At 36.1% G+C, this 13,675-nt stretch overlaps 1 protein-coding gene across 1 annotated transcript in view; it reads left to right on the plus strand.

The window, feature by feature from the left end:
* The window catches only part of TAFA5 (TAFA chemokine like family member 5), a 328,833-nt gene that overhangs the window by 111,157 nt on the left and 204,001 nt on the right, over positions 1-13,675 (plus strand). The window lies entirely within an intron of this gene.

A 13,675-nucleotide genomic window follows, 5' to 3' on the forward strand; every position in this document is an offset into this window, starting at 1 on the left:
GTTGCGCAACCCTGCCCGGCACTGCCGGCTCCCTGCCCCCGCCGCCGGCTCGCCGCGGCTCCCGCGGAGACGGAGCGCTGATTCATGGGGCCCCGCGCCGGCTGCCTCGGCGAGGAGAGCGCGGCGCTGCCGCTGCCCCCGCGCGGGGTGTGAAGCCCCGGCCCCTCCTCCGCAGCCCCGGGCTCGCCCGCCCTGCTCGGGAGTGTGGTCCCTGCCGGGAGCCGCCGCGCCTGGCGCACAGAGGGAAGCGTTGATGCATCGCTGTGGAAATTCATTGTGTGACTTTCTGGGTATTTACTGAGTTTCAGACCGAGATGCAGCTCTTGAAAGCTTTATGGGCACTAGCAGGAGCAGCGATCTGCTGTTTTCTTATATTTGTCATCCACTCACAGTTTCTTAAAGAAGGTAATTGTATGTGCATGTCTACATATCCTGTTCTTTAATACTAAGATCTTTAAGAGGTGCCTTAATTATTTTTACTGTTTCCAGTATGTTCTATTTACAGCACTGCTTCCACGCTATTTTTCCTTTCCGTTAAAGCCTTCTCAGTTTTGTTGCTTTAGGTAATAGGTAGGCTTAGACTTACATCTTTGCTAAATGTATATATATTATACGTATATATAAATATATATATATATGAAATCTGTATGATGTTTATGTTCGATGTTTTAGCTGACGTCTCATTTCTTTATGGGGCATGTATAGTGTATAGAAAATATTTGTTGCTATCAGATGACCACAAAACAGTAGTCATCATGGGAATATTAATAAACCAAAAAACCCCTTAACAAGTAAACGTCTTATTTTTATACCAAATCAATAGGCATCCTTTGCCTCTTCCTTATTCAGTACATTTTCAATAGATGGCACTAAAGTTCTATGGAAAGGGCAGGGCAGAGCAAAATCCTGGGCATTCAACGTCTTCCTTCTCTTCACTGCCCCGAAACGGGAAGAGGCCTTTGCGTGGCTTCTAGGCGCCTGTTTTTATCACCTTCTGGTCAGAAAACTGTGATTACAATTTATAGGAGAAAATCATTTGAATTGCCGGGCAGGCTTTCATCTTTTTTCTTTTTTTTTTTTTTTTTTTTTTTTTTTCCCCCTCCTTGAATTGGGTGGAAAAAAATGTTTGATTAAGTGAGTGGAGGGATTTTTCATGGGGAGTAATCCTAGTACTGCTCCTTTTTTGTTTTGTTTTCTTTCCTCAGGAAATTAGTATTTTCTTTTTTTCTCCTACTGCTAAAGTAATTAGTCCATTTGTTACTTGTATAGCAAACTGTAGTCTGAGATTCAAGTGTGAATCCTGAAAAATGTATATGTATTTTGTGGTGTATGGAAAAGTCCAGTCCTGTTTTTTAAGCAGTATTAACAAAGATAACACAACAATATGGAGGTTTTGGTGAACCCATTTTTTCTTTTTTTACCATTATAATATAGTTGAGAGTATAGCTGGAGGAAAAAGGAGCTAAGCTCAGTTCGGAGTGCCGGCTGTGTAAAGCAGGGAAAAACTTTTTTGTGACTGGGACAAAGTTTCACTCAAGGCTGGGCAAAGTGACTACCTTGCAACCTCTGAAGCATCAGTACTGATTTTAATTTAGTGCTTTAATAAGCAAAACATGAGACTCTTATGTTTTCAGAGATTTTTTTTCCTGAAATTAATAAATTCTGGTTTAGTTAATTTAGGAACATAATTCAGATACCTCCAGTGCTAAAGATTTCTCCTTTAAAAACCTATCCATGCTGTAATTGCATTATGTGCAATGCCTCCCACATAGTAACTTATTTAACATTCTTTTAAAATGCTCAGACAACTGTATTTTTATATATCTGTCTAATGACATGGCCTGTTTTGAGGTAATTTTGCAGACTTTCGTGCTGTTGTTTTACTCTATTTGCCATTATACTGCTTTTTTTCTTCTTCTTTTAGGGCTTGAGGTCTGTGTCACTGTAAAAAATCCTCAAAAGAGGAAGCATTTTGTTTCCCTTAAAATATTTCATTTTGCCTTGTAGCAATAGAAAGCTAGCAAATTATTTTATGAAAACGGAATTCATGGTGGTACACTAAGGACTTTTAACACATTTTACATTTTTCTAGCAATTATAACCATTTTTAACATGGACTGCAGACAGCAAACTGAAGCTCTTTAGCTTGTTGGATAACTTAATTAGATCAGTTTGTTTATATTTGTTCCCGAACCATTGCTTTCTTTAGCAAGGAAAACTATATACTGACTATAAATTGCATGTATTGGGACAGCTGTCAGACTTTTCTTGACAGGTGCTAATCTCCATGATAGCATTTTGGCCCTTTCCATGCAATTACTTCAGCAGTGTATGTATTCCTTTCTCCTTGTGGTTTCAATAAAGACAGGGAATAGTTTGGTGGAGTTGAATGAAAGTCTGCACAGTATGACTGAGCTTTTTTTTTTTTATGAAGAACTTTTAAAATATCCAATAAAAATGAATGGTTTAAGCATAAGATATCTAAATGAAGGCATATAAAAGAATGAGAAATAGATAACACTGGATTTAAACTATGTATTGGAAGCAGTTTGGAAAATAAGATTTACATGTACTTTTTTATCATGTTTGAACCTGGTGTTTTATGTTACTTTCAATAAGAAAACAAAGAGAAAAAGTGTGAGGAAAGAACTAGCAAATAATTTAACCATATTAGTGTTAACCTCATTAGTGTATTAAGTAAATGTATCAGGAAGAATATGTGTGAGATTACCTCACTACCTTCATAAGATTTGAAATATGTTTCTGATGTCAAAACTATTCCTTTACATCATAATTTTATAAAAAGTTGGGACTGCTGTGTCTCATTGCCCATGTTAGACTGTTGATTTCCAGGCAAAAAGATTAATTTCCCATTGGAGCCTAATGAGTTACACAGGCTTGCTGTTTGTAACTCAGCTGTGTGGTCAAATTCCTAAGTTAAATGCTTGGACACTTTAATTTGATTATTGCTTGTGCAGAAGGATAATTTTCTGTTGTCCCAAAGAGCATTCAAATAAGCCACCAGTTTGAGTAGCTTGATCAGATTAGTTGATAACACTTATCTCCTGAGGCAAGTTGATGGTACAAGTCCATACACCAAGCATTTCTTTTGTGTGCAAGACAATTGATTTAGGAAGAATGACATGTAAAAGTAATTAAAGTTCCAAACTGATTTATTAATGCATATTCTTTCCATTTTTGCATCTTTCAAAATATTTACTGCTTATTATTTTTCCAGAGCTAGATTTTAACAGAAAACTGACATAATCTTCATACAATTATGTAATTAGTACATATATTTTTCTGTTCATTTTCCTTTTACTCACTTGGAATTACTGATGTTATGTGGTAGGTTATGGTCTTGTGGCCTATTAACACAATGTATTTTTTATAATTTCTGTTGTATTGAGTGGCTACTGTGTAGAACTTCCATGACATCCAGCTGAAACTTATTACCAGAACCAAACCCTCCTCCACTCCCATTCATAAATATGAGATTGCATGTTGCAACAGCCAACTGAGATTTTTTTTTTCATAATTAATGTTAATTCTGTGTTGATTTCATTTTAGTTCCTGTGCTGCAGTGAGTCTGTCTTAATTCTTAAATATTTTTATATACATTTGTGAATTCAGGCAGTTTGGTAGTAGCATTACATTACTACCGTATAAATGGTGTTAAGAAACAATGAACGCTTGTTCTGAGATGAGTGGGAAAGAGCTGTTTAAATGTCTATTTTCATGAATATGTTTTTTTCAGGAAGTGAAGAATGGGTAACACAGGGTGCCATTTTTCCACACTTAGGCTTTTGTGTGGAAATACAGGTCGCCCTGTGGCTAATCCGTTCCCCTATGTCCAATCTGTCCTTCAGTGTTTCTAAAAGATGAATAGAGCTGTGAACCCAGAAAAGGGTATTGTGGTATATAATTGCAGTCCCATGCCTGTCTGATCTTTCTGCAAAGCAGTTTAACATACTCTAGTCAGCTGCAGTCAGTATGAAGGAGTGTTTAAAATTTCAGTATCTAAAACTTTTTGCATAGTCCATTGAAAATTAAAAGTAACCAAGGATATTCACTACCCACATCTGATTTTAGGGGATTCATTATCTAATATTGTTTAACACATTTATTCAAAGAGAAATGAAAAACATTTGAGTTAGTGTTACACCCCATCAGTTGTGGGAACTCCTTTGCCCCTGACAAGGACCTCTTTCATGTAGTAGAACTTTTTAACCATTCAGAAACTGCAGTGATGGAGAAAGGTGAAGGATACAGTTTCTAAATGTGTCTTTGAGTCTCATAGAAAGTAGGGCAGATATGGAGTAACTTAAGAAGGGTATGTGTACCTGGCAGCCAAGGGTGTGTTACAGCCCTGGGTATACTTTAAAGCTTTGTTTATGTGCTGATAGCTCATTGGGGGATAGAAATGTCTAATTTATCAAAAGGTGCATTGATGTTTTGAGTGGTTTAGGAGATTTGGCTGATGTTAGCTTTGTTTGGAGATGGACTGCACAGGAGCAGATTAAATCTCAAGAATCTTAAAGTATAGAGGATTGGAATATTCAGATCCCAAAACTGGCTTGCAATAAGATGATTTTCTGTTGCTACACTGCAGCAGTTGAGATGAGAATTCCGGTACTTCTTTTATAACCAGATGATTATGGCTGTGAACCAAAATTTAGTGTCATTTTGCAGCTTTAGTGTATACTTATATATATGAATAAGGTATCTGTTTAGCAAATTTCTCATAGTTATCTTTTTTTTTTTCTTTTTCTCCTCAGTCAAAAATTAGCAATTTTTGGTTACACTTGTACGCACTTCAATGTCAATTCTGTTTATAGGAATTAGTGTCACAATAGTGAAAAATACTACAGCACTTTTTTAAAAAAGAGTGCAATATTGCACATAGTAACTTGGCTAAATTTTATACTTAATATCTTTTTCCTGTCACTTTTTATACAGATTTAAATACTTTATCCTGCTCTAAAACTACAGAAAAAGCTTTATGCGCATTTTTGGTTTTAGCATGTACATTTTCACACTGACAAATAGTGAGGCACATATTCTATTTAGCTGTGTAATCCCAAAGAACTCTGCTACTTCTTCTGCTAATGTTTGAAAATGTCTACTGACAGTATACCCAAGATGATTTTTGAAGTGCTTTCTGCTCATATAACCTGATGGCTTGAGGAAGCTGGTATTGCTAATGTTTACTGCTGTGTAAAACCTTTTGAGGAAAGGAGCTGTTATCTTCTAAAATGTTTTCAGCCTTTGGCCCTCAAAATTTTCCTAGAAGGAACTTGAATGTGTCTTAGTATGACAGAAAATATTGCTATCTTTTCATTTTTCTTTTATCTTTAAAACATAAAAAAATTACTTGAACCAGTTAAATGCAGAAAGATAATTGCTTTTAAGAATGTGGGGGCAGGGAAAAAAAGTGTTTGTTTTTGTGGTGTTTTTTTTTTTTTTTTTTTTTTTTTTTTTTTTTTTTTTTTTTTTTTTTTTTTTTTTTTTTTTTTCAAAAAAAAAAAAAATTTTTTTTTAAAAATTGGGGGGGGGGAAAAAAAAGTTTTTTTTTTTTGGGGGTTTTTTTTTTTTTTTTTTTTTTTTTTTTTTTTTTGGTTTTCCTTTTATGCTTTAGCTGTGTCTCAAAACAGTAAGATACTGTGCATACCAGATGTGCTGTATATGTTACCTATATATAGTAAAACTGAGTTGAGGACAACATGTCCCAGCTGCAAATTTGCTGAAAGCACTGTAATATAATTTTTTTCCACTGTCTATCTTCCATGCATTTTTTGGAGGGGTGTTGTGAAGAGGCAAATATGAATGATATTTTCAGCACAGGACATCAGAGTAGAGAGAGGTACAGAATGCAGAAGTGGAAAGTTTACTCTTCCCATCCAGGAAACAGAATTGGTGGTTGAAAAGCCCTAAGCTTGAATAAGGGCTACATAGGAAAGAAAATGTGAAAGGTATCCAATCTCTCATTGCATTTTTTATATAGTTTTATGGCAGCTAAATAGAATTAAGACCCAGTTGTGGCTATGTGATGGTGTGTGGCTCATTGGAACTGCAGAAAAATGAGAGGAGGTCCTGCTTTGAGATAAAATGTCTTTGTATTTGAAATTTTTTGATGTTTTGCAGTCTGTTGTTTTTTGTTTCTTTGCTTGTTTTTTTTTTCAATAGGATTAGAGAGGTGTAGCAGTCAAAGGAAGCAATGCAGACAAAATTCTCAATAATTTTCTTTTCAGGGAGGCAGGAAAGATGTTCTCTATGTGGCATCTGCTGTGCTGGGTTGTACCAAGAGGGGGAGTCTGGCAGGTTTTCTCCCCATGGGAGGAAGCTTTGAAATAGTCTTTCACTTTGGGTGTTTAATATGAACGACTTGTATGTCTTCACAGGGAACTGCACCATCGATGGTATAAATCTCCTAGTTTTCTCCACTGAGCAACTTAAAAAAGCCATTAGTAAGAGATTTTTCAGTAGCCTTTTTACGATTGCCAGTTTTCATAGCCCAGGAGCACAAGTGATGATTTATTGACCTTTCTCAGGTTTATCACCGCTACCTGTTCCTAAAGGCAGTACTATAGACTGGAGTGAGTCACATCATACAAAAGTGCATGCTTTTTAGATCTGTTGGTTTTATTTATTTTTCTCATTTCTTAGCAGGCATACACTGTATCAAATATTAAACTGCCCAAACAAGACACACACAACTGAGACTTTTTGAAACTGAACTAAAAAGGCCAAAAAAAAAAAAGCATGTATTTCAAAGTTGAGTTCAATATAATATTGCTGAAAGAAGCCATATATTTTTTAAAATTCATTAGTCAAAACATAGATAAAATTATTCTCTTTATGTATATATATTTTAAAAAGTTCTTTATAATCACATGAAGAAAAGACACAACACAATTGTACTAATTAAAATAACTGTATTTTTTTTTCTGGTAGGATTTGGATATCCCAGTTGGAATTGATCATTCAGCTGAGTATGACTGGCCAACTGGGGTATCTATTCCACCCAATATTGCATTTTAGCTGAGATTTTTTTTCTTAGAAATTACATCCTCATGCTACTTATAACCCATAGTGATAGTAGGTTCTGTTTAATAAAATCCTAATTGCCTAAATGTGCTTTCTATGCTTGTTCTAGACATTCAACACAGTATAGTGAATCTGCCTATTCACTATACCTTTGGCAGCACATCAGTTCACAAGTAAATCTTACTCAGAGCAAAAGATCTTGCTACTAATTGTTGTTAGAAGCAATGAGTAACATGTTTGGAATATGTCCAAACACGAAATTAATACAGAAATAAACAGTACTAATATTTTCTTAAGGCAGACCGTGTACTAATGTGTATTTTCACATGAGTGATGTATTATTTTTGACCATAAAAAGGAAAGGAGATTGTATTAATTTATCAGGTAAAAAAATTATTTGTAAAGGACAGATATTTTCTGAGCTTCAGCTTCTTTCTAATGTTCCACAAGGCTATGTGGTGTTTCAAAGTCTGCATGTTTAATTGTAGTCACACATGAGAAAAGATTAAGTGGATCCACAGGAGAACAAAGGGAATAGCTAAATCTTTAGGAGATATGACCTAGAAAAAAGAACTAAAGACAATAGTATTGCCAAGTTTAGAGAAGAGATTACTAGCATGATAAGAGATTTCAGTGGGTAAAATTCTTCCTTGAGAATAACAAGCCATCCTTTCTGTAAAGTGGGGAGATCATAAGAAGCAATGAATGCAAACTGATTTGAGGGAAATTTAAGCTAGACTTTGGGAAAGGTTGCAGCAGGACAGATTTGTGCAGGTGCTGTAGGGAGAACTTGCTATTGGCAAGAACAGTTAAGCATTGAGAGAGATTTTCTTGAGAAGTTATGGAATAGGAATAGAGTTTTATTTCCAGATCACAATCTTGTCTCTTGGGAAAAGTATTCTTAAATTGAATCAGACAGGTGGACTAGGTGATTTCTTGAAGTCTCTTGAAGTCTGATTCTCTGAAATGTGCATTTACCTAAAACTTACGAAGGTGAAAGATATTTAAACATCTAACTTCAGGGCAATTTTCTGTTTGCTGCTGAAGTCAATAGGCTCATGAGAAATTATCCTAGGGTCTGAAAGTATCATAGAAAAAAAAATCCAAGAAATCACTTAGTGTTTTAAGTATGTTATTAGTTAAATCATGCCTTTTTTTTGAGTTTCAGATGTAATTTAAAAACAATTTAAAAAAAAGTTACAGAAAATATCATGATGCACATAAATTTTAAGTACTGTTTATCTTGCAAGCTATTTAGGACTCAAAGGTGTCCTGAATCAGGACCATGCTCTGTTTGCACTTCTTCATATGCAATGAGCAGTGAAATAGAGATATTAGTCTAATTCACATTCCTGTATTCCTTATAAGATGTGGATTTGTGTTAAAGATTGTTTCTGCCAGTCTGCTCTTGTTACCCCAGCATGTGAAGGGCTTATCTCCAGGTTATCCTATGGCTACTCTGACGTCTGGTATTGGAAACACAGAACCTGCCCCACAACAGGGTGAGCTGCAAATGGCTTTGTAAAGTTCTCTGCTAACATGTGCCTGTTTGGTGTTATGGGTTGTTAAAAGCTTTGTGTTCATTGCAGTCTGCAATGGTTTATCTTGATGCAGTACTGTCCAATTTTTAGATGTCTGTGTAGTTCCAAGTCTGCTAGCAAAAGGAGAATTAGCAAATTGTGCTGACAGAAATGCTTGTGGGTTGATATGAGGACAAGGAGAGATCACTCACTAATTCCCATCACAGACAAATTCTTCTTAATAAAGAATTAATTCAGGGAAGAATTAATTTGATTTATTGCCAATGAAGATCAGAGTCACAAGAAACAAACCCAAATCTTAAAAGACTTTCACCCTCTGACTCCCTTCTTCCTGAGCTTCACTTTACTCCCAATTTTTCTGCCTTCTCCCCTGAGTGGTGCAGGGGGATGGGAAAGAGGGGTTGCAGTCAGTTTGTCAAGCATTGTCTCTGTTGCTCCTTCCTCTTCACACTCTTCCTCATCTCCAGCATGGGGTCCCTCCTATGGAAGACACTCCTCCACTGAGTTCTCCGACATGGGTCCCTCCATGGGGTTAGTCAATCAGGGGCAGACTGCTGCAGTGTGGGCTCCTTTCTCCCCGGATCCACAGGTCTTGCCAGGAGCCTGCTCCATTGTAGGCTTCCTGTAAGGTCACAGCCTGCCTTGGGCATCCTTCTATCCTTCTTTTTTAGCACGGAGGAGTCCTTCAGAGGCTGCAGGGGGATCTCTGCTCTACTGTGGATCCCCATGGGCTGCTGGGGGCAGCTGCCTCACCATGGTCTTCACAGGAATCTCTGCTCTGATACCTGGAACACCTTCTCCCCTTCTTCACTGGCCTTGGTGTCAGCAGGGCTGTCTGTTTCTCTCCCGTGTTCTCTTTCCTTTTTTTTGAATGCTGCTGGTGTTGCATAGATCCCCCCCCCCCCCGCCCTTAAATATGTATTCACAGAGGTGCTCCCACCATCCCTGATGGACTTGGTTCTGGCCACCGGTGTGTCTATCTTGGAACTGCTTGGCATTGGCTTCCTTGGACACAGAGGAAGCTTCCAGAGCTTCTCACAGAAGACATCCCTAAAGCTCCCCCATCTCTCCCCAAACATTGCCATGCAAACCAATTATATTCATGGTTCACAGCTTGTGCTTGGAGCAGGCTTTGTGTGGAATTATTTTGTGTCTGTTGAACAATTATGCACTACTGAGTTTTTAAACTTAGAGATGTAGAGGACCTGAGTACTAGTTCTTGTTTTCTTGAGCAGCACTAATGTTTCTTAAAAGACAAGAAATAAAAGTTTTTTGAAGTTACTATATGACAAGCTGAAATTTATTTTCCCTTGACACTAACTTTTGAAAAAGCACTTGCATTTTATGTGTTTTTTTGCTGACTGCTAATTAATCCTGACAACAATGATATATGTTATCTTTTGAAATTTGCTACTGTCTTTATTGTATTAAATTACTTCTTTTTTTTCTGCATTATTCTTTCAATACAAATTTATGTCTTTAAGGAAGAAAAAAACAAACCTCTGCTCCATTACTCAGAGTTGCACGTGTTTTGGAGAAGTGCATTGTGAATCTGGGAATAGATTTAGCCTCGAGAGAATCAAACAGTTGTTTGAAATGGTCAATGCTTGAGTATCACCTTGCTTATGGCTATGAACTAATTGAGATTAAACTAAAATGGTTGTGAAGATGCTTTTTCTTCCTGTGCATCAGCAGGTCCCATTATCTGTTAATCCTTTAAAAGTATTATTTAGTCATTAAGAGAAATGAATGTTCTTTTTTATTCCTCTTTTGTTCTAGCTTTTGCCTTTGTTTTTATAATACATGCTGATAGAGGAAGTAAAGAGGCTTCAGTTTCATTTATTGTGAAAAGATCTTGTAACTGTTTTAAGCATTTTTGTGTACTTGGCTATAAAACTATATAGATTGTACCAGATGCTGCCTTATCTTATTTTATAGAATTATAATGGATGCTGACGAGTTTTAGATGCAAGCCTTTAAAGATAAAAGTCACTTTGCTGTGTGTTATTTTCTGTGGTAGAATATAGTAACAGCCCCATTTTGTTGACTCTTTTCAACTTTCCATTATTTTGATTAACATTTTAGTAAAACTTCTTGTATTTTATTATTCTAAGAAGTTTTATGTCTTCCCTAAAGACTATTAAAACATTAACTGTGTATTTTACCTGTTATTTAGCAAATAGTGACATGATTTTCAGGTGGCCTGAAGACCCAAGAACTGCCATTACCTGCAGCTAGAGACTGTATAATAAAACATGGATTGACCATTTTTGTGGTCACGTCTACCATACTAATTTAATGTCAAGGCCCAACAGGTTTACTTTAATTACTGGTTAATTCATAACTAGACAAATATGCATTTTGGTGTGATACATAGGTATCACTTGTACTGTTACATATTGTTAAAAAAAGGTGTTGTATGCTTAATTAGCAGCAGTTTTTCCTTTTTGTTGCACTTTTCTGACCCCAAAAGCATTTTGCAAACCACGCATGACTTTTCACTTAACCAAACTTAAACTTTGGTAACAGCCTTAAGAAAGTCAATCTGTAAAGTATGAAAGTTGAAGGGAACAATTTGATTGATGTTAGGAATGAAATCTTGTCTCCTTTGAAATTGGTGTTGAACTTCTTGCTGTTTTCGTTTATGCTCCTGTGCAGCACTAAAGTTTTACTTTGGTATATTTTTGCCTTGGTTTATTGATCTGGGATAGTGTCCTTTCCATCTGTAAGGTGTGTGAGGTAAATACCTTTGGAAGATAATCCATGCTGAAACTCTTTCAAAACAATTGTTTGAAGCTTGTATTTAACTGGGAAGGTTCTGCTGCATGCTACAGTTCCTTGTCCCAGACTTGGGTGCTGCAGCTCCTGGTGACACTGTTTTCTGATGGTAAAGTGAGGCTGTTTTCCCTATTCCACAGTCCCTAAAAATTATGGCTTTTGTACAACTTCATACTCCAATGCAGTGAATTATTGGTGTTAGTAGTATGTGCTTCTACTTAATTATGCACTTAGGCCTTATCTAGAGCCAGAACCGTATCCTTGCAGTCACTTAACAAGTCTAGAGATGCTCAGTGTTCACAGAAGAAGTGCAAGAAAAAGATTGTTAAATTATACATGAGCAAGTAGTTAAAATAACAGAAGTTACGAAATATCATTTCTCCTCAGTGTCTCTTCACAGGCATAATGCTTTACATCATCTAGATGCTGAATTTCTTTAGTAGTTCTTGTCTACTTTTAGTTTCTCTTTTGCATGCTCTCTGAAGAGAATGCAGCTGCCTTCTACATGCACCCATGGGAAAATGGGCGAAAAAGGAGATGGTCAAGGGATCTCATGATTCTGAATACTGTGGAGTTTTTTTCCCCTAGTTTCTAGGCTCTCTTAGAAATAAATTCCATGTTCCCTCTGCCTGTGTGCTTATATAGGTATAGCCTTGAGTGTCCCTTCACCCATTATAAAATTGTTACAGTCTGATTTTTAGCTTAGAATAGGGCTGGCTGCATGATCTAGTTTACTGGGCATTAGAGCTTTGTGTACTAGCTAATGAATTACCAGTATCCTTATTTAATTTTGCTAGAATATAGTCTGATTTTTTTATTTCTAATACTGACAGAGAACTAGGATGAACATGGGCTTTGTGCCCTTTTTATAAGTAATTTGTCTTTGCCAGATGCTTATTTTACACTAGATTACTTGGTTGCAAACTTCTGGGCAACTGTTCCCTTACGAAGGCAGCATAAATCACAGAATCTTAAAGTGGTTTGGGTTGGAAGGGACCTTAAAGATGATCTATTTCAATCTGCTTCCATAGGCAGGGACACCTTTACTGGACCAGATTGCTTAGATGCCCATGGTGGAGAGACCAAGTTTTATGTGTTGTTAACCTCCTATGTTTTCACATTTGTTTTATTATATTGTCATGTTTTAAAGTTTTCTTCCTCACTTTTGTGAGCTCCATTATGATAAGAACTAAAATGCATTAGATTTATAATAATTTCTTAATATTAAACTCAGTTCATAGAAATGGTATATGTTTAGTAATGGTGTAAAATGAATTGAAAGTCTCTGTTTATTGCAGGTACTTTAATGAGTAAATTGAAAATTCTTGTTGGTTCACAAGTTGAGATTTGCTATTCTCTTTTTTTCAGCAGACAAGAAATGGGAGTCAAATTAAAAGAAATAGTTTTTCTTTCAGATTCATTCTGATGCTATGACTCTCTGACATGGTGATGAAGATGTCAGATCTATCTCTGGGCTTACATAATTCCTGTCATCTTCACTATAACAGGAACTGTGGACACCTGTTCATCTTAAGGCAGGCAGGTTCTTGAATTCAGTAAGTCTGTCCAGAGCTAGAGAGGCATATCAAAACACAAATTTCTTCATAAAAAACCAGAGCAGTCATACTTTCTTTTCCAGATTTTTTAAAATTTTTGTTACAAAAAAGTGAATAAAAACCCAGTAAAAATGGGTTTTCAATGGAATTAGCAGGAAAAAGAGCAAGAAAAGAACTGAAATGTGCAGCATAATTTCATTTTCTAGAAGTTTACAATTGTAAAAGTCAAAGATAGAAACCTTTGCCATAGAACTCATTTGTTTGATGCACTTATTTATTGTTATGGTTTAAAAAAACTCATTTGTTTGCTTGCTTTCTCCTGCACTTATTTATTGTTATGGTTTAAAAGTCAAGGTTAAGCAGAGATGTGCTTAAAAACTGATTTAATCCCAACTCCTTCTCACTGTAACTTCATCTTTTAATATAAAATGTAGCCATTTAAAGTAAAAAGCTATTCTGATTCCATATATGATAAAAAATTATGTACAAACACAAAGGAAATACAGAGTTTGTAACGAAGCCTCAAAGTTAATTTACATTTTGAATAAACAAAAAAGTTGCCATAGTAACACGTAGGTTGCAAAAATTTCCTGAATCTGATGTATTAGACTGAGGAAACTCTTAACTTGCATGACATGTTTCTCTAGTTTTGTGAATAAGAGCATAATTCTGTGTATTTGGCCACAAATTTGTGCAAAACATAAAAAATACACAGACATTACTAAGTTATGCAAACTGAGTCTTTTCCAATCA

The sequence above is a fragment of the Onychostruthus taczanowskii genome, unplaced genomic scaffold (assembly GCF_017590055.1).
Source record: "Onychostruthus taczanowskii isolate IOZ18803 unplaced genomic scaffold, ASM1759005v1 scaffold23, whole genome shotgun sequence".
Taxonomy (NCBI): Eukaryota; Metazoa; Chordata; class Aves; order Passeriformes; family Passeridae; genus Onychostruthus; species Onychostruthus taczanowskii.